Source organism: Marmota marmota, unplaced genomic scaffold, assembly GCF_001458135.2.
Source record: "Marmota marmota marmota unplaced genomic scaffold, marMar, whole genome shotgun sequence".
Lineage (NCBI taxonomy): Eukaryota > Metazoa > Chordata > Mammalia > Rodentia > Sciuridae > Marmota > Marmota marmota.
Window position 1 is genome coordinate 7,009,175 of NW_026000168.1, and position 26,799 is coordinate 7,035,973.

General features: G+C 39.5%; 1 protein-coding gene across 3 annotated transcripts in view; it reads left to right on the forward strand.

Annotated features, from left to right (window-relative positions):
* Cntn6 (contactin 6) overlaps positions 1–26,799 on the forward strand; it is a 287,218-nt gene that overhangs the window by 135,283 nt on the left and 125,136 nt on the right. The window lies entirely within an intron of this gene.

The following is a 26,799-nucleotide window of genomic DNA, read 5'->3' on the forward strand; positions in this document are numbered from 1 at the left end:
ATTATTTCAATGGTTGAAGGGACCCTAATTTTCTAAATAATAAACCATATTTATAAGACACCAAGGTTCCCAGTGAGCCATGTGGTGGGTGCTGTTAGTGCCCTATCCAGATTCCCTGATGAGTGGTGTGTGCCCATCCCCATCTCTGTATTTCATGCCTCAGAGTTCCCCATGGGGTCAAGGCAGCTGAGAAAACTTCCTACTAGGTCCCTTTCCTCCCTTTATCCTGTCTCTATCTCTGCCTTTCTCCTGAGAGAATTCATTCGGGCACAGAAATCCTTGCTTCGTGTTTCTCTTCTAAGTAACCCAAAGTAAGACCAGCAGGACACATTTGATGTGAGATACTTGATAGAAAAATCAGGTCCAGAAACCCCGCCCCCTTATCCAAACTTCCCCAGATAAGAACAAGGTATGCATCAAAACGAAAATGTTTGGATTCCTTGGCTTTGCACCTGGGGAGTCTATGGTACAGTGTCACTTTGACCTTCGAATGAATGGACTTGTGAACAGTCTTCTAGAATCTGCCTTGTCCATGGGAGAGATTGCAGACACATTCCTGTAAGTAATCGATGGCTTTTGTCTGTGACATCTAGCCCGGTGTTTGGCCATCCAAAAGCAGGCTCCGAGTTTCTTTTAGAAACTGCCTCTAACACTCTGCCTGGACATGAATCATCCCATCATAAAACCATCCTGAAAGATGGCCCATGCATAAAAAAAATCCCCTATTATGAAATATCATCTTAAATCTGTCTTCAACAAACTAGGTCACCTAGACGAGCCATTCACATCTCTGGGATTTGTAAACGTATGTTTTGGACTGTCTGACTACAAAAGCCCCTTTTAGCTCTTCAGCAGAGAAATCTTCCTTCCAAAGGGTCAGGCGGGTCCTCATTGAAGCTCTCCTTCTTCCCCTGTGCAAACTCAACCCTGCCGCAAGTGCAGCAGGTATTTCGTAGCCAAAGGGCCCTGTTATCACCCGGGCCTCCTTGAGTGGTAAAAAACAGCGTGGCTTTGAAAATCACTTGTAGCTGCTTAGAATTTCTTTTCCTTCTCAAGGACTCTGGTGGTAAAGGTTGAACGTGGACTTCTTCCTTTCGTGTGCATGTTAATGAATTACCCTGTTCTTGTGTGAGACTACATCGCATCTGTCAATGCTGCCTAAAATGTCATCCTGGAGAAAAGGAGCCGGGTGTGTTGAAAGAAACCTCTGATCTCTCTAAGCTGTATTTTCGTGGAGGCTCTTATCCTATAGAACTTCACCAAGGAAAAGATAAACATTGAGGATACAAGTGAGTCCAGAATAAGACTTTTTGATCCTGCCCTCTGCGATATTTAATCGCAGGTACCGTTTCAGATCAGTTTGCTTCATTACAAGGGAAGGCAGGGCCACCACCCGGAGCCTCCTAATCAACTATTCATTTATTCATCCACCCAACATCCAAAAAAAAAAAAAAATACCCCATTTATATGCCTCAAGGCCTGGGCTGGGTCCTAAAGTTAAAATGGTTGATGAGAATGACTACTTCCTGTCTTCACAGAGCACACAGATAAAACCTTTAAGTGCACTTAAACACATACACACAGAGAAGAAACAAGAAGACAAAAAAAGAAATACATACATAGTATATATTGTTGAGTAAGCATCGTCCCCAGATCTTTTTTTCTTGTTTTGGTTTTGGGTACTAGGAATGGAACCCAGGGGCACTCATCCACTGAGCCACATCCCCAGTCCTATTTTTTTAAATTTTATTTAGAGACAGGGTCTCACTGAGTTGCTTAGGGCCTCGCCTTTGCTGAAACCGGCTTTGAACTTAAGATCCTCCTGCCTCAGCCTTCTGAGCTGCTGGGATGACAGGCGTGGGCCACCACACCCGCTGTCCCCAAATCTTTTTGTAAATTAATTCTGCTGATTAACCCTCTGAGATGATGAATTTCCCATTTTTTCAGATGAACAGGTTGAGGCACAGGGAAATGGATGAAGCTGCCTGAAATCACACAGACACCAAGTCAGAGGCCAAATCGCTATTCTAGTTCAGGAACAGGAGTACAGAGTCCTTGCCCTACCACGTTTTCACTGCCTCAGGGGAAAAAAAAAATCAGGTGATATTGATAAAGAGGTGACTTAACCCTGTGATAGGGGGATCCCAGAGTGGAAAATTGTCCTTAGCTGGTCTGGATTAGAGAAAGAGCAAAGGCGGCTTCCAGAGGAAATGGGGCTTGAACTAAGTCTTCTAGTACTGGTACTGGTACCCACGCCCTCCCCTGCTCTGATTCAGCAGGACCTCATCTTTTTGGTCCATTTGAGTAAGAAATTGCACATTCAAGCTGCAGGCACAGTGGCTCGGTCAAGAAGGACATTCAGGCTGGACAGACAGACAGCAAGAGGGAATGCTTCAGATGTGGGAACAAGGCCAAGGATCCAGGGAGAGGGGAGGAGATGAGCAGAGAGCTCAGCACGACAGAACAGAAGGCTGGCTTTCAGAGGCTTGAGGCTGAAATAGCATCTGGAGCCAGTGTTAAGAGTCTCCTTACGGCAAAGCTAAACTAAGTTGAGTACTTAGCAAGGGCTAAGTTGACTGCTATTATGGGATTCCAAGGAAACACCCCCAAATCCATCCAATATGATATTTTACACAGGAGCATCAGAAGATGCTGAAGAAGATCCCACACTTGGTAGGATATCGCACACGAGTGTTGTTGCTTCGTGTGTAAAGTGAGGGTGTTGCTATCGCCCACTTCATAAGGGTTGATACAAGAAGGACTTGCTACTCCTAGAGCAAAGGACAAGGGTGACTGACAGAATGGATATGGAGAGGGACCTGGCCATGCAAATATGAATAGGCCAAGTCATGTGTTTCACTATTGATCCTAGTAGCAGAAGAACCATTTGGACAATGTTAAGGATGTTGAGGCTGTTTGTAAAAGGGAGTTTTTTCAATGCCACATACTTTTCCTTTGGAAATGTGACTCGGATACATTCGTCATAATACTAATATCATTAAAAATCACAGCACACATAGGTAGAGGAATTTCAAACCTCAGTTGTCATAAGAACTTTTGTGATGGGGGATAAACAGTCGTTCTACCACATCCCAGGATGGATTTTTCAATGGTTCAAGGTTAAAATGCAATAATAATGTATTTTAGAGGGCTATAAACATGTAGGCATTTATAATCGTTGTGATTTTTTCCAGTGGCATGCAAAAGGTTGTATACCTGCCATGCTATTCATCTTTATTTTAGACCTGTAAGCTATTGTAGAGTATGTTTAACAGTTGGAGAAATTCAAGGTGAGACTACTGTGTTATGTAGTTGCCCAAGGTCACCCAAACTACAGCTGGTCCTGAATTTCTCACATCTATATCTCAAAATAATTTTTAAAACCTATAATTATTTAATGGGTAGAGGAAGTAAAGCAGAATCTTTATGAATGGAAAAATCATAGTTGTAGCACAACAAAAAAAAAGATTAAAAAAAAAAAAAGTCCTGCCAGGAGAGACGGAGCATACCTGTAATCACAGCAGCTCTGGAGGCTGAGGCAGGAGGATCATGGGTTCAAGGCCAGTCTCAGCAAAGGTGAGGTACTAAGCAACTCAGTGAGACCCTGTGTCCAAATAAAATACAAAATAGGGCTGGGGATGTGGCTCTGTGGTGGAGTGTCCCTGAGTTCAATCCCTAATACCAAAAAAAAAAAAAGAAAAGAAAAAAAGAAAAAGAAAAGAAAATCCTAACATAAAGGTCTTTAACTCCTTACAGAAAGATTATTAAAATATTCTAGAACTTGAAAATTAGGTGTAATTTTATTTGTATTTCTTGGTCAGGATATTTACAGGCAGGGTGGGGCAAGGGGATTCCTCACATTTAGAAATAAACTTGAAAAGCTTTGTGGACACTGATTAATTTCAAATGTCATTCAATTATTTTCTATGTATGAAATGCAAAAATTATTATATATTGCCCTGATGATATGGTGACAAAGGGCATTTATATCTGGGAAGGAAATTAAGACCCAGGAGAATAAGTTTTCAAAAATAACACTTTAAAAAGCATTTGGTAAAGTCTGTGATAATTGTGAAGTGTGTATTAAGTGGGTAATGCAGATCTAATTATAAATGAAAATGCTAAATGCCTTTTAACCTTTTTTTAAAAAGAACTAGAAAAACAACATGCACGAAGAAATATTTTTCCTTAATTTCTTAAGTAAAAGAAAGTGAATAAATTGGTACTGTTTTTGACCGTCACGTTGAAATCGTACCAGATAGTGTCGCAATGAATTTAAAGTTCAGAATACGTCTTAATGAAGTAATATTATGACCACCAATTGATATCATATTATGGAGAAAATTTTGTCTTTGCCTTTAAACATAATTTGGATCTTAAACAAATGGATGGTTGTGTGGTTGAATAATATGAAGTCACTATGACATTTATCTTAAAAATCAACAGGGAAGTTGATTATCCAATGCTTTTGCCTCATTTTGCTCACATCATCACTGTTGGGCATCTATTTATGTATCTTATCAAAAATGATACTTTTTTGAAAATCAGCCCTTCTCCCTGTGCCCTCCTCTGCCTATAATTCAGCAGGACCTCATCTTTTTGGTCCATTTGAGTAAAATTGCACATTCAAGCTGCAGAGGCTTGGTATCCATGTGGAAAAGCAAAATATTACAAAGTAAGGGATTCTTCCCATGAAAACGGAGAGGTTCTGTTATCTAAAAATGAAAAAGAAGCACAAAACCGAAATGTTCTCATTACTGCTCTTACGGTGTTTGAAGAATGGTTTTGATGAAGTTAGGTGCATAACTCATGTAGATTTTTCTTTTGGGACTCATCAACTTGGTTCAAATTACAGCAAAATTCTTACTTGCACGAAAGGATCAAATAAAACCCTTTCAGGCATTGATATTGAATATATATCCAATATTATCTAAAAAGTAACTTAGTATGCAAAGAATAAAGAGTTTTGGTAGAAAACCCCTGGAAATAGTCATTCTGTTTTAAGGAGTTAATTTATATCCTAGTTTTACCAAGAAAATTAATACATAGAGAAATGTACCAAAAAAAATGGAAGTAGCTTTATGAAGCATTACTAAGCCAAGCTCAGAAACAATATTGCAGACAACTCAGAAGGCTCTCTCCCCTCAAAGATGAGCTATATCTCCACTTGTAAATTTACAATCATGGTTTTGTGAATCTCATATGGAAAAAAAAAACCCATACAATATATACAATATATCCTTAAGTCTGCAGCCACCTCACACGTGGAATTTTAGGGTAGCCATAGTTCAATCCTTCTTGGTGCTGTTTAGCACTTTATTATTGGAATACACTAGAACATATGTGTAGCTTCTACTCTTCTTGAGAATTTGATTTACTTCTAGGGGCAATGATGTATACTTCTTCTGTCGATATTCTTGCTCCATCTTTTGGTACACGGGTACATAAGGTTTCTCTGTCGTAATACCACGGGACAGAACCGAAAGGCGATTGATCATGCAGATGAACAACCTTGAGAGATACTACTCATCTGACATGATGAATTATAATTCATCGTGATGAACCCCAAATAAACGCAGCGTGCGTGGCATTTGCTGGAGTTTTGGAAATAAAGTTTGTTCCTGCTTGAGTGGCTCGTGATTTTGTGCCCAGCCAGACTGTGGCACATTTTGGAGAAAGGAACGTTTATTTGGGGTTCATCATCTCAGTCCGCCTATGGCCAGCTCCATTGCTCTGGGCCCAGTAAAGCAGACCTCATGGTGAAAGCAGCTATGGACACGGTCATCAAGAAGCAGAGAGAGAGAGAGAGATGGACAAATATATATCTCAAAGGCATGCCCCCAATTACCCAACTCTTCTAGCCACACTTGACCTGTCTACAGTTAACACCAGGTTAATCCTTAAGAGGGGATTAATCCACTGCTCAGGTTACAGTGCTCATGACCTAATCATCACACCTCTGAACTGTCTCGCATGGTCTCAGACATGAGCTTTTGGGGGACATTTCCCATCTAAACCATAACACATCCCCAACATGCTAATAATATTTAGAAAAGGACAGATAATATCAACTGCGGTCAAGAATACATCGCTGGTAAGAGCATGAATTAATACAATCATGAATTAATACAATAATATTTATTAGCATGTGAATGCACATCTTAACGTAATCATTATCATCTCAATGGCTTGCTGGCCTCACCTTTCAACCAAAAATGCCATGCATCATTCCTACTTGGCTATGGCTCTCAGCAAAAATGTTCTTTTTTTTCTTAGTTTTTTAATTATTATTATTATTATTATTATTATTATTATTATTATTATTTCTTTATTCTTTGGAGTTCTATACAACACCAGGATACATCTGACATCCTCACAAAAGCCTGGAACACACCCTGCTCCAATTCTCTCGTCCTCCACTTTCTCCACTCCACCGATCGATCCCTCTTCAATCCATGTACAGTTTATTTTATTTTATTTTTAATTAGCGTCCTGTGGATCTACCCAAGGCCGGGAGCCACGAGGCCACATCCATACAAGGCACACACAAAAGCTCAGATTCCTTCCACTGTCTGGCTGTTCCTTTGGTCAAAGCAGAGGCTAACTCAATCAGGACATTAAAGGGGGTCTCATTTGAGGTTCATTTATATTTCCTGATGACCAATGGCATGGGGCACCTTTATATATGTATATTGGCTATTTGGAAGTCCCGCCACCCCCCGCCCCCACACACCCACCAATTTTCTGCAGTGTTTAATTCATTTTCTTCTCTTTCTTTTCTCTCGTTGTTTTCTATTGACAGTCCTTTTCTCAGTGAGCAATTCTGCATAGGCTCACTTTGTTGCTTTTATGTGTAGGAAACTACTTGTACCATGTGGCTTGTCTTTCTTTCACTCTATTAATCATATCTAGTGACAAACAGAAATTCTTACAATGCATATAGTCCCATCTATTTATCTTTTCCTCTGTGGGCTGATACATTTTTAAGAAAGTTTTTTTTTTCTATTCTGAGACCATGAAGATATTCTCTTCTATCACCTTCCATAATGCATTGCTTTGTATTCATATTTAAAATGACTGTGCACCTAAAGTTAACGAGCACGCTTTAAGATTGGTTTAATGTCCACTCATTCTTTGGTATCATCTGAGGACTAATTCCAGGTCACCCACAGATACCAAAATCCCTAAATGATAAAGTCTCTTAGATAACATGACACAATTTTGTACATAACCTATGCACATCCATTTGAATATGTGAACCATCTCTAGATGACACATAATACCTAGTGCATTGTAAGTGCTATGGGAACAGTTATAATGTATTGTTCAGGGAAGAATTCAAGAAAAGGGGGCTGTGCATATTTAGTACAATGCATTTTATTTTGTTTTATTTTTTGACTTGTGAATTTAGGTACATAGAATCTGTGGATCCAGAAGAATAACTGGACTAAATTTTTTAATTTTTTTCCCCCTGTCTGGAAGGGTCCTATTGACACCTCACCCATATCAAGAATCTGGTCCTTTCTCTGCGTCCTACATTGCCATTGCTGAAGGAAATCGAGTGTGCCTACCTGCTTGCAGCGCTTTTGATCTCTCTCTTCTCTCTGCCCTCTTTATATTTGACTATACTTGTATAAATGACATACTCTATTAATTATTACAATCTTACAATGAGTCTTGATATCTGGTAGCTCTTCTCACAGATGATATGGATCCCAAAAAGAGATGAGTCAAATTGTAAACTAAACCCATAGAGAATAAAACCAAGAAAGATTGAAATGAGAATTAAAATTCATGCCAGGCATGAATCCAGTACCCAGGAACTGAAGCTGACCTTGCCTATTTTACATGGGATCTAATTTTGTCAATTGCTCCTGCGGGCCTAATCCCCCTAACACTAAAACCTGAGACAAGTTTCTCCTGCGAATGGTCATTCAGAGTATTTTTAAGGTGCTGGCCTTTATAAGGTACTTATTAAGCCATCTGCATGCTTGTCAGGAGACTCTCCAAATTATGTGCCTGATTGCCACTGTAGTTAGTGCCCATGGTGCTTGGAAATCTCACAAGATGTTGCAACATCAAAAGCTCCTGTAAAAATAAACAGTGGAACTGAGTTTGAACTCAATTCGTCAAAGTTCAAGTCAGCCTAATGCTTACCTTGTTCACATATCATGTGGCTTTTCTTGGTTTAAAAAAAAAAAAAAACTGGGTGTGGTGTCACATACCTGTAATCCCAGTGGCTCAGGAGGCTGAGGCAGGAGGATCAAGAGTTCAAAGCCAGCCTCAGCAAAAGTGAGGTGCTAAGCAACTCAGTGAGACCCTGTCTCTAAATAAAATACAGAATAGGGCAGGGAGTATGGCTCAATGGCTGAGTACCTGTGAGTTCAATCCCCAGTACTCCAAAAAAAGCAAAAACACAAAAAACTCACAAAACAAAAACTGACTCGAGAGCTTCCTCTTACCTATTTCAGAAAATAAGTTTGAATGATTACCTAGTTCCTTCCTCTCTGTGAATCTCTCTCTCCATTTTCCAGGATGGATGCTTTTGAATGGTAGATGCTCTGGATCCCAAATAGATATCAGTACATTTATGTGACTCCTCCATTTTTGTAGCAGTGGAGAAATGATGGGAGTTTACAAATGGCGCAGTAGCATTTCCAGTTTTGCAATCGTGAACACATCTTCTGTGATGGATGTTTTTTTTGTGTGGTGAAATATATGGGGTCCCCCAAAAGCTCATGTGGGAGATAATACAAGAATGTTCAGGGGTGAAATGATTAAATTGTGAGAGCTGTAACTTAATCAGTGGATTAATCCACTGATATGGATTAATTGGGTGGTACCTGTAGGCAGGTGGGGTGTGGCTGGGGGAAGTAAGTCAGTCACTGGGGACTGCCTTTGGCAAGGTTGGTCTCTCTCTCTCTCTCTCTCTCTCTCTCTCCTTTTTTTCCATGAGCTGGGCTACTTTCCTCTGCCATTGTCCTCTGCCATGATGATCTGCCTCACAGTGGACCCGGAGTTATGGACTCAGCCAACCCTGGACCATGCCCCTCAAACCATGAGCTAAAATAAACTTTTCCTTCTCACTTTTTTTTCTTGTCAGAGTTCTGATCCCAGTTTTGAAAATCTAACCAAAACAGTGCTTTAGACATATCTTCCTCAAATGACCAAACCTCACAACAGTTCTTTCTAATTAAAAAGGATAATTTCGTCCAATCCTCAAAAATACTACATAAAATAAAAAAACGACTCCCATCATCCCGATTTTATGCATAAGGAAAACTAAGGTCAGATAAGTGAAGTCATGTGCCTGAGGACATTAGAAAACAGTTGAAGCTGGGATTGGACGCCAGGCGTGCTTTATGTTTTTAGCTCCTTCACTAATTATTCTCCAAGTGCTTGTCAAATTTTAATGTGTGTACAGATCCCTTGTGGATCATCTTAAAAGCAAATTTTAATTCAGTAGGTCTGAAGGAGGGCCCAGTATGTGACATTTTTAGCAAGCTCCCTGGTGACACTAATGTGACTCATTCCAGACTTTGAGTAGCACATAGCCTTAAAAGGTACCTTAGGCTAGTGCCTGAAGACCACCCGTCAGCAGCAATACCACAGGGGTTCACACAGGTGCTGCAAGCCCACACACATCCAGGAGAAAAGCAAATGCAATATTGATTTCCAAACTCTAGGTTGACCTTTCAGCCTATCCACGCATACACTCCAATAACACACACTTACTGAGCACCTACTGTGTGCCAAGTCCAATCCTAAGCAGCAAGCAGAACAAATTTGATTTATATATATATATATATATATATATATATATNNNCCCCCCCTTTTTTTTTTGAGAATTGAGCCATTGAGAGATCCATTTCCACATACATATTAATGAGCTGTTTTGCATAAATCAATTCTGTTTTTATGAATGGAGATTATTAAGCCCTCCTTTAATTCTTCCAGAAATCCCATCCAAATTGACTACTCCAGTTCCTCTTACCCGGTCTCTCCCTTGGGCACAGAGGATTTATTTTAATTATTTCATCAGGTTTAAGCAAAAGTAATCGAATATAAACAAGTGCGCTGGTGGGCTGCACCCTCTTCCAGCTGCCTCTCGGCCTTCTGGAAGGCTCTGTACTGTTCTCAGTACCCATTTAGAAGGTGATCCTTTTTCATTTAAAAAAGGTATGAAACATGTCTAGATCACATTTAAAAATTTCTGATGTTTCTTTTTGTTAAGTCTGGCTGACCAAACTTACTATGAATATCGTTATTAATATAAATATTAGTATTAGTAAAAGCTAATATAGATGTAGTGAGCCACACACAGGACCAGGCGATTCCTGGGTTTGCTTAAATTCTCTCAGCGGGGGACTGGCAGAGCTAGGGCTTGGAACCTGGGAACACTAGGGACAGGAGACATACCTGGAATCCAACACTGGCTTTCAAAGTGTCCCTCCATGGCAGAGATCCTAATGAGACATCTCATTGTGGCCTGAGGTTCCAGCTATTTCGCCTCCATCCTCCACCTCTTTCCATAGTGAACAGGAGGAAAAGTCAGAATCTTTGACGCTCTTCATAAAATGACCCCTGCCCTCAGCTCCATATTTCACTGTAGGAGTGACGAGGGTGTTTTGGTGAGACTGTCCATAAGCACATGCCTCGACATCTTTAAGGATCATCTTAAACAAAGTTCTTAAAGATGCGTTCTTTTCTCAGTTCTGTAATGGCAACTGTAGTATCTCATTCTTCTTTTGCAACCAGGTCTTGAGTGAGGAATAGAGTCATTCTTTCTCTTCCACGTTGCTTTTAGATGATGTCTCCTCCCTCCCTCATATGCAATGCCCCAGTCAATGCAATCATGCCTTTAGGCTATAGTGGCCATTGCTTCTCTTGGTGACAATCATGTTCTCACCCTGTCACCCCTAGTATGCCTTGAAGACCGCCTACCTCCTAGCTCAGCATCCTCTTCAAAATATTCATGTATTATTTTTTGGCAACTCTGGCCTTTGGTTAATTCAGTATTCAGTATCCCAATTTCTCAGTCTTTAATTTCTTCCCTTTCACTAATTCTATTTATCACCCCACCTTAGGTAATAGCTACCCTGTGATTTCTTCAAGACCTTGTTGGTATCTAAAATGGCAAGACTCAACCATAGGCTGATTTCCAACCTTTCCAACTCGGGGTGCCATGTCTATAGCTCACTCTCTCAGGTTCAGAGATTAAAACAATCCTTTGAACCCAGGGAGTTCCACTCTACACAAACCCTAACAACTGTACCCATCCATCTCCTACCTCATTTTGTCATTCTCTTCCTGTTATGATTCCGATCTAAGAATATCCCCCTGAAAGTTCATGTGTTAGGCAATGCAGTAATCTTCAGGGATGCAAAGATTGAATGTATGAGAGCTATATCCTCATCATTGGGTTTACCCATTTGATGGATTAATTAATTAACTCTTCATTGCCATGAATAAAGTTACTATTAAGAATGATTTAGCGGGGCTGGCTAGGAGTTCTTTGCTCTGACACTCGGCTTTTTGCTCTCAAGCAACATTTTCTTGACCCTTGGTTCTGGTTCAGGTCTGACGGGGCCTCTGGTTTCCAGAGTCTAGTCCTAGGCCAGGGTGGACTTCACCTGCCTCTGTAATGGTAGGTACCTTGCAAGGTCATCTGACATTCCTACCTGGTGGAAGAGTTTTTTCCAACCCAACAGGACCATTTCCCCCAAAATAGTATCGCAAGACATTAAAAGATACACGGGAAGGCAGCATTTTTCTTGTACTAACTTCAGCCCTTGTAGACAATTGGATGTCTGTTCTGTCACAAGGTCCTGACTCTTCTTGTCCTTTATTTGTAGACCAACTTTTTAGACATTGCTTAATTTGTCTTTCCTTTTCTTTTTTTTTCTTTCTTAATGACCTCAAGTTCCATTCATATTGCTGCAAATGAGAAAGTTTCATTTTTCCCTCAGTAATATTCCATTGAGTGTATATACCACATTTTCCTTATCTATCCATCTATTGATGGACATGGCAGTGGATTCCATATCTTGGCTTTTGTGAATAGTGCTGTAGTAAACACTGGAGGTCTGTTGTCTCTATAGTTTAGTGATTGATTTCCTTTCCTTTGGAATACATACCCAGTAGTGGTATTTCTGGTCATATTTTGATATCTTTCTCCTCCTTAATCTTAAGTAGTGATCGGGTTTGACTGTCATCATAATACTTGACAACATGCAAAGATCAGAAAAGGAACAATAATAATATCACCTATCCAAAAGTCAATCCCTACGAATATTAGTAAATTGTTCTAAAATTTCTCTTAGACAAACTATACACACGCACATAACTACACACTTGAGCACATTTTTGTTAATGGTTTTTCACTTTGGAAAAGGACTAGACTAAATCCTTTAAAGCACGTTCCTAACTCATCCTTTTAGAGAGAAGAAATATTCCACAATAATAAAGGTTTAAGAACTGTTGAAGTTCAGGTATTCAGGTGTTCATTTTGTTCCAGAGAAATAACCTTTTGCAAATGCCAATCTATGGATGGAAGATGGACTAACTGTTCATGCCAACAGAGAGCCCTGCCTGTCAGTATGAATCGAAATGAAAAGACAGTTGGAAGGCTCTTCTCTGAGTACCTCTGATTTGGGCCACTTTAAATACTGGAGGTGATTGGCTCAGACCGAGGTTTAAAGTTCTCAGGACCACTGCATTAATCAGGATGGCATGCTACAAGAAGGAGCGGCATGAATAGAGTTGGAATTAGGGACACTCAATTCCTGCCTTTTCTTTCTGTGGAACTGGAAGATGTTACTTAGAGACAGGAATAGAAATGGACCTGAGAGGAGTGGTCGGTTATTCTAATTAATCGTTTCCATCATCCTCTTTTATTTTGTCAGCGGGCAAAGCCCTGCAGAGTACCTAATGACACTTCCAGACTGCCCCATCTTGGTTTTTACCAGAGGACTCCTTCACTTAATTCGCTTCAGTCCTCCTACCACAGTGATTGATTGATTGATCGATTGATTTTGAAGACCAGAATGTTAATGCCACACCTCTTGTCCTTATGTCTGTGAAAATAAGAAAAGGTCCATCTATATTTTTATTAGGGATTCCATGAACTCAATAGTATTGTTCTGCAAAAAGAAAAAAGAAAACACTGGTATCTTAACAGATATTACAGGAGACTTTCACTCTTTTTTCTTGACATGAGCATTACTGGTGTGTATGCACTCTCTGTTATTGTTATGTGTTGATAAATGGTGAGACAGAGCTGCAATCTGGGAGCCAAAACCCTCTCTGTTAATTCCGGCTGCTAATTCCAGATGAGTTGGTGGATCACTCAGGCACATCAGCAACATCATTTTCCGCTAATTTGACTTTTTAAAAAATATTGAACTTCTATATGATCATCTAAGGAGCTATTTCTCTCTCTCTCTCTCCCCCTTGCTCCCTCCCTTCTCTCTCTCTTTCTCTCTCACTCAAGCAAGCTATTATATTAAAAATTACCTATGTCTGAATGCTCACCAAACATAGGACTGGGCACGCACATGGGCATACACACACATAAATGGGATCGTTCTGGGTAACCTACTTTTACCTATTACAATTCTAAACCAGAAAACAATACAAGGATACACAGATGTTCAGGGAAAAAAATGTTACCAGCAGATTTAAAGTAAACGTGTGCTAATATTCTACTGTTTTTTGCTTCAGATTTTTTTTTATGAGACATGAAACGTTACAGGCACAGTCAACTTTCACCCTATTTTTCTTCTATACCCCCCCCAGAGATTTTCCTGAAGTTGGTAGTGTTTCTAGATACAGTTTTTGATTTTAAAATTTTCACTTTTAAAATTTAACTTTAAAAAGACAATTTTAAAAAGTTTTTCATATAAATGATATGAGTGCAATTCAATTGCAACCTGTTTTTGTAGTGGTGGTGAGGGTTCATGCTACATTAGGTCTTTTAGATTAGTATATTTTGATGTGTAATTTCATTTTTTTTCTTTATTGTGTACTATTTCATTTGATGATGAGAGGAAATTTATTTCATTTCAGATAAGCAAAACATAATCTTTTTTTCAAGGGCAATATAGTATAAATATATTTCCATTTATGTATTCATCCATTCCTTTTGCTCATTTTTATCAAGCTGTTATATGTCACATATTGTATAATATATTGAAGGAATACTGCTTGATAAAACAAACCTATCCTTGACCAATGTGAGTCCATGTGAGCCAAGGAATCTCATAAATATACACAACATAAAAAAAAATTAACGTATACTCAAAGAGACTCTGAGAGACTCAAGTGGAGAGGTTGCTTATTGGGGACTCCAAAAACTAGAATTCAACATGATGAAATGTGCAGTAAATGAATTTCAAGATTCATGTTCTATCAGTTAACTGTTACATTTTTTCTTTTCTTTTTTAATTAAATCATTTATTTATTCTAATTTGTTACACACGATGGCAGAATGCAATTCATTTCATATTACACACATAGAGCACAATTTTTCAAGTCACTGGTTGTACACAAAGTATCTTCACACCATTCTTGTCTTTGTACATGTACCTAGGGTAGTGATGTCTAACTCATTCCACCGCCTTTCCTATCCCCTTGCCCCTCCCTTCCTCTCCCTCCACTTTACACTATCTAAAGTTCCTCCATTTCTCCCATGCTCGCCCCATATCACCATTATGAGTCAGCCTCCTCATATCAAAGAAAACATTTGGCCTTTGGTTTTTAAGAATTGGCTAACTTCACTTAGCATGATATTCTCCAACTCCATCCATTTACCTGCAAATGCCATGATTTTATTCTCTTTTAATGCTGAGTAATATTCCATTGTGTATATATACCACAGTTTCCCTATCCATTCATCTACTGAGGGGCATCTGGGTTGGTTCCACAGTTGAGCTATTGTGAATTGTGCTGCTTGATGCATTTAATTTAATGCCACAATAATATGGTAAGATAAGCAAACAAAAAGTTCCCATCATTTACAATAGTAAATCTTTTGGTCAGAAGCTTTTATGTTACTGGGTGGTTCTTCTGGCATTCTCTGAACTCATTTATACATTGGGGGCCAAGTCAGCAACTCTGCTTTTCTCCTCCATGCCCTTCCACCATGATGGTGTGCGTCACCCTAGGCCTAGAGCAGTGGTGTCTGGTGACCATGAACTGAACCTCTGAAACCCATGAGCCAACTTTTGTCATATGTTTTGGTCGAGGCTGGGACAACTGACCTGATTCCATTCTCCTGCAAGTGGCCTTTCTTGCTCCAGCAGGCTCATCCAAGCTCTGCCATGGTCCAGGGGAGGGGATCCAAGAGTGAGAGACAGAAGGCTACAAGGCTACTGTTGATGGTCTATGCTCAGAATTGGCTCTGTGTCATGTCTGCTGCAGTTTTGCTTGCAAGACTGGACCATATTTAGGAATGGTGAGACAGGCACACCTTTGATGAAAAATGTTGCAAAGTCCCATTACGAAGGACAATATTGGAGAGGTGGGGAATCGAGGCTAAACTGCAGTTCATCTCCCACAAGTGATGTGAGAAATGGGGTTGTAGAACTTTCCGTAGTGGAAGGAACAACATATTTCAGGGCTTCTAGGTTGGAAAGAGTCCAGTTTTTCAAAAATCCTAGACTCATTGTGGAACTTATTGAGAAAAATAGGCAAAGGCACTAGAGAAAGCTGGAGATGGTGGCAGGGGACAGATCACACTGGTCTCCTTCCCACGCTCAGGATTTTGAATTGGATTCTAAGAACAACAGGACTTCATCCCGTTTTAATGAATAAATTATGTCATCTCATCTTTAATTGATTCTCATCTAATTACTCTATTAACTGGTTTAGAAGGACTATATAATCTATTTTTTTTTAATTGAGTTTCTTTGGCTAATCTCTGTGATGATGTAGTCAAGACTGTAACTGTGTAAGTGAGGAAATCATTTGGGAGGTTCCCCGGTCACACAGATGTTACGTGACACTAATAGGTGAGAGTTGCAATAGAGACATAGGAAACTGGAATTACTGTTGAAAAATCCCAAATGTTAAATCCATGACAGTCACTTCCAGATGGGAGGTGGGTCTTCAGCAAGAGGAGGATACCAAGATTATCAGATGGATGGTGGATGTCTACACTTTATTTTGATGAGGACGATTTGAAGAACCACTTGGAGGAAAGAAGTAAGAGTTTAGTTTCATAAACATCACCAGGCTGGATGTAGGGTCTGGAATCACAGCGGGAAGATGTGAGGTAACCATAGGATTGAGAATGACCAACTGTCATGGTGTGGGTATGATGCTCAAGTATGAGATAATGTGAGAATGTTCAGAGGTGAAATGTTGGGTTATGAGAGCTGGAACCTAATCAGTGGATTAATCCACTCATATGGATTAATTGGGTGGTGATTATAGGTAGGTAGGGAATGGCTGGAGGAGATAGGCCACTGAGGTGCGGGGGGTGCCTTTGGGGAGGATATGATCCCTGCCACCCTGCATTCAAGCTCTCTCTGTCCCTGTTACCATGTCCTGAGCTGTTTTCCTCCTTCAATGCCCTTCTACCATGATGTTCTGCGTCATCCCGAGTCTAGAGCAATGAAGTCAGCTGACCATGAACTAAACCTCCAAAATCACCAGCCAAAATAAACTATTCCTCCTCTACATTATTCCTTCAGGTCTTTTGGCCACAGCAATGAAAAAGTTGAGTAAATCACCTACAGGTAAATGTTATGAGAAGTCTTGGAAGTATTTCAAGTCACCAAGAGAGTAAAAAATTTCAATCACAAAGAAAGGCCCCAAAGTAAATCCAAAATAATTCCAGTTACTAGGTGCCAAGGAATATTGATAGATATCTTCATGCTTTTAAATGACCACTGTTACTGATTATATACCATAATTATTCTGAAAAAAAAAATGACTGTTTAGGGGTTTTGTTAGATGTCATTAAACAGTGATGTAATGACTATTCTATATTCCTTGACTCACTTGACCAATTATATATTTAGGTACATGGAGGTTGAATTTCAGGGGAAAATAGGTTATGCATTTTTAAATGTAAATATATCTTGATTAACAACCCTTGAAAATTAGTTGTGCCAAATTATACTTGCTGCATCGCTGCCTGAGTATTTTATGACTTCATTCTCTCTCAATATCATACATTGTTTAATATTTACTCTTAGTGCTGTGATAAGTGCCAAATTATTGTTGTTCTCCTTTAGATTTCTCGGGTACTAATAAAATAGAAACTGTTTTGCATATGCTTCTTGGCATTTTGGAGTGCTTGTACAGATTTCCTAACCATGATCGTTGCCTACTTTTCTATTAAAGACTTCAGATTAATTTCTGGAAATTACTTAGGTATATTAATATTTTTTCTACTATAAATTAAATGAAATACATTAAATGAAATACATCCACATTTAGTTGGTTAGTGATATTTTTATCATACAGAAATTTTAACATGCAAAATCAATTGTTTTTTAATTCAGTTTATCTCTCCTTTCCTTTATAATGTTTGTTTTGGATCCCTCATAGAAACATTTTTTCAAGCCCTGGATTAAAGAACAATTTGTGTTCTGCACTCTTTGTAATTTTCCTTATTACTTGTGAGCCTTCGATTCACCTGGAATTTATTTTTATAATGAGCCTGAGATAAGCACCTAACTTACTTCTCCGCTCCCAGATTGTGAAGCTTTCTCACTTCCATTTAATAAGAGGTGCAGTGTTGGCAGAGCCCATTTTCTACTTAAAATCCCAGTAGTTCACTGCTGCGGAGGCAGTACAGTGTCAGGGTTAGAAGTGAAGTGTCTAGTTACCCTGAATAATTCCCCCCATCCTGCCCTTCCTGGAAGGATGCACGCTAATTAGTTACAGGAAATTGTTCTGGAGAGCCAGAGTTATACAACAGGATGCTGTTTCTCCTCTGGAGAAAACCCATTTATCAACTGAAGACAAATTTTCAAAATGGCAGCACTTCCTGGATAATAACACTTCCTGGTTCTTTATTCTTCCTGTGAACTAACAAGATACACAGCATTCAAAGGCAGCATTTAGACCAAAAGCCTCATCTGAAGTAGAGAAAGTGACTGAGGAGCTGTTTTTGAGTTCATTCTATCAATTTCATTTTAATCTGATTTATTTGGCTCTATGTTGGTCCCTCTCTGTACCTACTTCCCATATCACCTTCATCACAAATCACTTCCTTGCAAGTTGTATTGGAAAAGCAATATGTGTGATTGAGGTATTGTTAACAACAAAGCCAGTTCTGCTCCCAGAGCTGTTAGATTCTGATTGATAAAATTTAATATTTGGAAGGGAGGGAAGAAAAAAAACTATTATTCCAACTCCTTTATTTGTAGTATGGATGAAGTTCCTTTTATCTCCTCTGCTTTCTTTGTAGCAGTATGACTGAGATCCCAATAAATTATTGAATGCAATATCCAGATGTCCGGATGATTTTTTCGTGTTGCTGCTACTTCTAAGTAGGCGAGAAAAAAAGATAGTTGAAGTTCTGCAAAAAGTGTCAAAGCTTAGCAATAAAATAGGGATTTCATTGAACAGAAACTAATGAAATCACCCAATTTATTTCCCTTTCCCTGCTGTAATGCAGGTAAATCTTGCTTCATGTGAGTCACCAAGCTTGAATGTACAGTGGCCTAGCTCTGATGGTGCGTGGTTTATATGTGAGAGATGGAAAGAGGACTCATAAATACTTTTAATAACAAAAAAAAAAGTGTGGAGCGAAGCAGCTTAGTTTTTCAAATAAAAGAAGTTTCATTTGTGTCTGGGGGGATCAGGGCTGTTAAAAGTCAACTTGCTCCATTTTTTTACCCTCATACCACCTTGCCAATATCCTGAGACTCTCTGGGTAGTTAGATCTCCTGTTCATCTCCATGTGGTTCGAGCCAGGTTTTAGGTGTTCCATGGCACAACCACCTTGGTCTAAGGGAGCTGTCTAGATGCTCTTCTTGGCTGTCTCCTGTCAATCATGCAGGCTTCATGAGAGGTCAGTCCAAAGGGGTGCCAGCTATAGGGTAGACCAGAGGTTAGCAAACCTCTTCTATAAAAAGAGACACATAGAAAGAAGTAGGTTTGATTTTTCAGGCCAAGGTGTCTGCCATGACGAGGAAATTCACCCATATATAAACATGTGGATGTGGCTATGTTCCAATTAAAACTTCATTTTATTTGTAAAAACATTCCATAGGCTACATCTGTCTGCTTGGGCTGTAGTTTACTTAGCTCTTAAACAGACACAGGATATTTTTTAGGTGTCCTCTGCTGATGATGACAGCTAACATTTATTGAACATTTGCTAGAAACTACTTGGATGGTTTTCTCATCCCATTTACCAAAATCGAAAGGAAGCCCATGGTATATGTAAGTATTTTGAAGCAGACACTGATTAAGTCATTTGTTAGTATATGTAGGGAGCATTTGAGTTCAGGCTCACGTGGGACCCAGGTTTTGGTCCACACTTCTGTAAAACTTTCAAATTAATTAGGATGCAAATTAATTAGGATCCAAAAAACTTGCTTTGGATGGAGAGTTCCATGTATGAATATGTTTTTTTTAATACTTAAAAAATGAAGTACCACATATGTTCCTGTTAACTCTTCATAGGATATTAGATTGTTGTTGTTATTATTTAAATTGAATTGTTTCCATTTCTATTTGGAGGAGATTAAAGATGCATTTGCTGATAGGGGACAGGAATGTAAATGCAAGGTATGTAAAGTCATCCTGAAATAATGGCAAGAGATGTAAATCTGGAGTTAAATGAATAGACTCTTTAAATTTTGCTTCTGTCATTTAAAGATGTGTGACTTGGGGCAAGGTACCTTCTGAGCCCTCATTGAATCAATCATTCAGAAAACGAGGGAAAATTTAACTCTATGTCTACATTAAAAATTATTTGGAGGGATCTATTGAATTGCTAAGTATGGATGTGCTTATGTCACTCTATCAATATATGTTAATCATGCAGAATGATATATAATTCTATGCACACGCACACATAGTCACAAACACTCATACCTTTGCAAATACACACAGGTATGAATGTAAGGGTCGAAAATCCACCTTTAGAGGAGGCTATCCTGTGTTTAAACGATCTGAGCTAAAAATACATGGAAGCAAAACTGTCGAAGTTCTCCCAGATTCTGAGGCACAGAGAGCTCTTTGGGGTCATCTCAGCCTTTCCACTGTCTTCAGGCAGAGATATCCTTAAGCCAATGCAGATCAAATCCTGTCTATTGCTTTTAGAGAAGCAATTTAGTGAAAGTGCCTGTAAACCATCTGATGATAGAAAGAGATCCTCTTGAATACAAATCGACTCCCTGATTTCAAGTGACTTTGCGAAGACAAGCGAGAGAACTTTTCAAAAACACCGAACATCAAAAAACATCGCTTTCTGTTGGGGTGACTCCATGGCCTGTCCTGCCTGTGGCTCCAAAGACAACATCCCCGGGCTCTGTGGGTACTCACTATGCAATGTGGCACCTCCTAGGGGCCCAAGGTGCGTCTTAGCATTTTATACCATGAGCTGTGTGTGGTCCCCAAGATGGATTCAGGCCAGATGTTTGATGTGGCCATGTGTTCAGGTTGCTGGATTCCACACTGAACCTCTGCCTATGGGCAGCATTCCCAGTGGTCATCACAACAGCACATTTCCCTCATTGTTGGAGCTGTGGGAAGCGATTCCCTGAAACAGAAACAAAAATTGATATGTTTCCATAACTCACCATATTCTCTGCTTCGTGAAGAAATAATCAAGCAAATCGACTGCTCAAACTTAATGTGCATCTTCACAACAGTCCACGTATGCTATGATGAGCAGGGTTGTGGGGGGCTGTTAGAGAAACGTTGATTGCCCACAGAAGAAAAGTAGATTTTCTCTATTTTGTTTCTGCGTTTTCAGCTCCTAGAAATGTGCTTGGCAAATAGTAGCTGCTTAGTGAATTTGGCAGATGAGTCTTGCTGAAAACATCTACAGCACACTCTTTGTCTTCAGAAGGAGATCTCGTGGCAACGATGTGGGTTAAGTGTTGTATTTGGGTGGTAACCTCAGAGGTGGTAGAGAGGGAGTGAGGGGGAAATGGGAAGACAGAAAAGGGAAGATGAATGAATTCACGAGTCGATTATCACTATGGGCAGCTGTGGTTCAGTATCGCTGAGCCCTCTCCAAGCAAAGCACATTTGATCATCAGCCAAGGACACTGGAATGTTTTCTCGTTTTCTTCCATAGGTCATGGGAGTCCCAAGGACACCAACATTTTTGCAAATTATCTGTGACTTTTTCCATGAGGACAAATATCCACCATAAAATGTATGAGTTCTAAGCACAATCTCAGGGAGAAAGACCCAGGAGAAAGACCCAGGTAGCAAGCCCTGACCTTGACAGTCCCCTCGAGGAAAGGTCACTTCCTATGTGTCCTGAGCAGATACAGGACATGGGGTCCCTACAAGTGGCTGCTACAATCACACCTTAAAAGAACAATACTCTTGTTGTGCTGAGTAATCATCAAAGTTTGAGAAAATCGAAGACGATGACATGCTCTTTCCATTTAGTGTATACTTTTAATTAAAATGATCATAAACTTACATAATAAGACATAAACATATAACATAAAAATGTTGACGTAAAGTTTGAAGATAGCACTTTAGGAATTTTACATTTCACTCTGTACTGAGCCCTAGTGCTTATATGAGTACATAGGTTATTTTTAAATAGTTCCTGATGGATAACTGACTGCAACCCTTACTCTATCCTTAAAATAAATATCTAATTAAGAAAATTGGATGGTGATCTCCTTGATTAATCGTCACACTGAAGTTGATCATTATGGTTTCTCTGTGTCTTGCTGAAGAGCCAGCCTCCCCTGCCAAGTGGATAACACCTTCTCTGTGTCCTATACATCTGGCATTGTGCATCCCAGACATCTGAAGCAAGAAACACCAAAGAACCACGTGGTGGTCTCAAGGGTGGAGCTTTTTGGAGTCTTGTGGTGGGAATAAACCAAAGTAGCACATACACTGGGATTTTATGGGTTCCAGAATTACAACTAAAGGCAGGGAGACTGATTTGTGGAGAAGAGAGAGACCCATGGAAAGAGGTAAAGAGGGATGGAGGGAGAAGATAAGGGTCCTGGCCTTCGTGGGTCTGCGACCTGTACTACACAGGGCTTCCGTTTCTCTCCATCCTTTGAAAAATGCCTGGCACCCCTTAGTTTAGACTAAGTGGATTTCTGTTCTTGGGATGCAAAGAGACAAGGATCAAATAATGAACACACAATTATGATTGTAGCAGAAGTTGGAGTGAACTAGAAAATCAGCCATTTGGTCTTTTTTTTTTTTTCCTGATGTTATGACATTGTGGTTAAGAGGACAGGTCATAGGATTCGGGATTTGAACGGTAGTTCCATCAAGGATTACCAGTTGAATGATCTTTCGGCAGGTTTTTTAAAAAAAGATTTCCTGAGTTTTATCATTTTATGTGTAAAAAAATATATAATAACAGTACATATTATATAATAAATAGCCATTGCTTTATATCTGCAGTGGATTGATTCCAGACCTACCTCAGATGCCCAAGCACACCCATGTCCCTTTGTGTAAAATGAAAGATTATATCCATATAATGGACCCCCCCATCTTTCCTACATGCTTTAAATCATTTCCAAGTTAATCATAGCACCTAATGCAATGGAAATGCTATGATAATAATTAATATACCACATCGTTTAGAAAACAATGACAAGAACCCAGAAATCTGTACATGTTTAATGCAGACAAAATGTATTGTTTTGAATATTTTTTACTACACGTTCTAGTTGTCGGTGGACACAATACGTTTATTTTTATGTGGTGCTGAGGATCAAACCCAGTGCCTCACACGTGCCGGACAAGTGCTCTACCACTGAGCTACAACCCTGGCTCCTGTTTTGAATATTTTTGATCCTTGGTGGAATGTGAGGGTGCAGAACTCAGAGATATGCAGGGCATTGTGGTGTGGATGGGAGGCATTCCCCAATACTCCTGTGAATTCAGGGACATTCAGAGGTGACATGCTTGGATTGTGAGCTGTGTCTTAAGGAGTTCATCTGGATGGACTGACTGGGTGGGAACCATGGGCAGGTGGGCTTGGCTGGAGGAGGCCAGTCAGTCACTAGGGGTGCACCCTGGAGAGGTGAATTCTCCCTGTGGCGCCTTCCTGCCTTCCCCTTTTACTTCCGGGTTGCCACAGACAGCAGCTTTCCTCCACAGTACACTTCCACCGTGATGTGCTGCCTCATCTTGAGCCCAGAGCCAAGGAGTCAGCCATTAATGGAATGAGACCTCTGATACCATGAGCCCCAAATAAACTCTTCCTCTATGTTGTTCTTTTGGGGCATTTGAGTCATAGTGACATAAAAGTTGACTAACACAGAGGATCAACTATATAGGAATTTCATGAAAGTTAAGTGTAAAATATAAATAAAAAATAAAATTCATAAAACTCAACATGACAATATGTATAATAAATGGGAAAAAAATAACAAAATAAAAATAAATGTAAAAAATCTTTATGTAAGTTAAATTAACTCTAAATCTCTGTAGCGTTTATAACTTACTGAAGGCCATTTGACATGGAATATGATACTCAAGCTACTTATCTCATCTCATTTAATCCTCACATTAATCAAATAATATAGTTTGATTGCCTTATAATCAAATAATCAAGTCATTTGATGATAATTAATGTATATTTTTAAAAGTGCTAGATTTATCCATCCATCCCTCCTTTCAAAGATAATTCTTGAATGCCCTTTATATTTCAGATGCTAAGCATAGGAGGAAACATTTAAAGAACGAAAAAGCAAATCTTTTTTTCTTTTCCTTTTTGGTACCAGGGATTGAACTCAGGGGCACTGACCCCTTACCCATATCCCCAGCCCTGTTTTGTATTTTATTTAGAAACAGGGTCTCACTGAGTTGCTTAGGGCCTCACTTTTGCAGAGGCTGGCTTTGGACTCCCAATCCTCCTGCCTCAGCCTCCCTAGCTGCTGGCATTACAGGCGTGCATCACTGTGCCTGGATAAAAAGCAAAGTTTTTTAATGTCTCACAGCTTATGATATAGGTTCTAAAGCCCAAACACTTTTTTCGGCTCTGTAATTAGTCTTGTTTTTATTTCTCCTCTGTTGGTGAGTTCCTGTCTCTCTTTTCTGGGCCCTGGTAAACCAGGAAGCCTATTCTGGAGTTGGTATGCCATAGCATCCTGTGTCACTCACACTGAATCGGATTCCTCTGCTCTTGTGGCTTAGTGCCCTTTGGTCAGTGTCTCCCCTTTTCCCAGCCACCCCCTCTGCAGTCTGTGGAAGCCACCTTTCTCTTGTATTTCCATGAGTTGTGCTTGTTCAGGTGCCACATATCAGTGAGGTGATAAGGCATTGATCTTTCTATGCCTGGCCTGTTTCATTTAGATCAATGTCCTCTGGGTACGTCCTCTGTTGCCACAATTTACAGAATATTCTTGTTTTTAAGGCTGAAGAACATTCCATTGTATTTATGTCCCACATTTTCTTTATTTAGTCACCTGTGAACAGACACCTGGATTTTTCTGTATCTTGGGTACTGTTAATCGTGGTACAAAAAAAACCAAAGACAGCAATTGTCTCTTCTGCATACTGGTTTTGATTCTTTGGATGTGTATCCAGCTGTGGGGTAGGAACTGAAGGTAGTTTTCTCTGCCTCTGAAAAATCTAGATGAAATCTCATTGTTTTCCAGGAAAACCACTATCCAGATTTCTGCATTGCCTCTTCCCAGGACATATTTATTAAAACCAGTCTCATCCATCACAAATACAAGAAAGCTCAAAAAAAATCAAAACACACTTCCAGGTATGGTGGAGGATGCCTATAATCCCATCCCAGCAGCTCTGGAGGAGACTGAGGAAGGAGGATGGATCCCAAGTTGGAGGCCAGCCTCAGCAATTTAGCAAAACCCTGACTCAAAACAACAGTAAAAAATGTGAAGGGGTGGGCTTGGGGATGTAGCTCAGTGGTATTGTGCCCCTGGGTTCAAACCCCAGCACCATTAATTAAAATAAAAGCAAATAAGAGCAATGCCTAGTTATAAAAACTTAAAGATATTTGTTTGACACTTAAGTATCTCACCTGTGAAACGACTGATACCTGTCCTACTGGTTGGTGACATCTCCCCTGCTAACCTCTCAGGGTTAGTGTCAGTCTCTTAAAAGAATTAATGTCAAGAATCAATAAATGGGATGGATTTAAACTAAAAAGCTTCCTCTCAGCAAAAGAAATAATCTGTGAGGTAAATAGAGAGCCTACTAATTGGGAACAAATTTTTACCACATGCACGTCAGACACAGCACTAATCTCTAGAATATATAAAGAACTTAAAAATCTTAACACCAAAAAATGTCAAATAACCCAATCAATAAATGGGCCAAGGAACTGAACAGACACTTCTCAAAAGATGACATAATCAATCAAGAAATACATGAAAAAATGTTCAACATCTCTAGCAATTAGAGAAATGCAAATCAAAACTACTCTAAGATTTCATCTCACTCCAGTCAAAATGTCAGCTATTAAGAATACAAACAACAATAAGTGTTGGCAAGGATGTGGGGGAAAGGGTACATTCATACATTGCTGGTGGGACTGCAAATTGGTGCAGCCAATCTGGAAAGCAGTATGGAGATTCCTCGGAAAACCTGGAATGGAACCATCATTTGACCCAGGTATCCCATTCCTTGGTCTATACCCAAAGGACTTAAAATCAGCACACTACAGGGACACAGCCACATCAATGTTTATAGCAGCACAATTCACAATAGCTAAACTGTGGAGCCAACATAGATGCCCTTCAGTAGATGAATGGATGAAGAAACTGTGGTATATATACACAATGGAATATTACTCAGCAATAAAAGAGAATAAAATCATGGCATTTGGATGGATGAAGTTGGAGAATATAATGCTAAATGAAGTTAGCCAATCCCCCAAAACAAAATGCTTTCTCTGACTTAAAGATGCTGATTCTTAAAGTGGTGGGGGAGGATGGGAGAATTAAATGAACTCTAGAGGGCAGAGGGGATAAGGGAAGGGATTGGAAGGGAGGGGACATAGAGTAGGAAAGACTGTGGAATGCCATGGTCATCATTACCCTAAGTGCATGTATGAAGATACGAATGGTGCGAAAATACTGTGTATACACCAGAGTTATGAAAAATCATGCTCCATATGTGTAGTGTGAATTGTAATGCATTCTGCTGTCATACATAACAAATTAGGATGAAAAACTTTGTTTTAAAAAAGGGGGAAAAAAGAAAGAAAATCATCCAGTTATATGTGGACATTATAATAGAGCACTTAGGCATCTCATATTTGCTTACTTGTTTCATTTATAAAATGAGTGCCTGTGGGAAAATCTGGATGCTGGGCTGATAGAAAAGAATGTATTGCAAGTGATCAAAAAAATATATGAAAAAAATGTTGAATGTTGTTAGCGGTTAGGGAAATGCAAATCAAAATTACCCTGAGATTTCATCTCACTCCAGTCAGAATGGCAGTCATCAAGAATACAAACAATAAAACATGCTGGGGAGGATGCTGAGAAGCACTTTACACTGCTGGCGGGACTGTAAATTGGTACAACCACTATGGAAATCAATATGGAGGTTCCTCAAAAGATGAGGCATGGAACCACCATATGACCCAGCTTCACCACTCCTCAGTATGTATTTATTTATTTATATTTATATTTATAT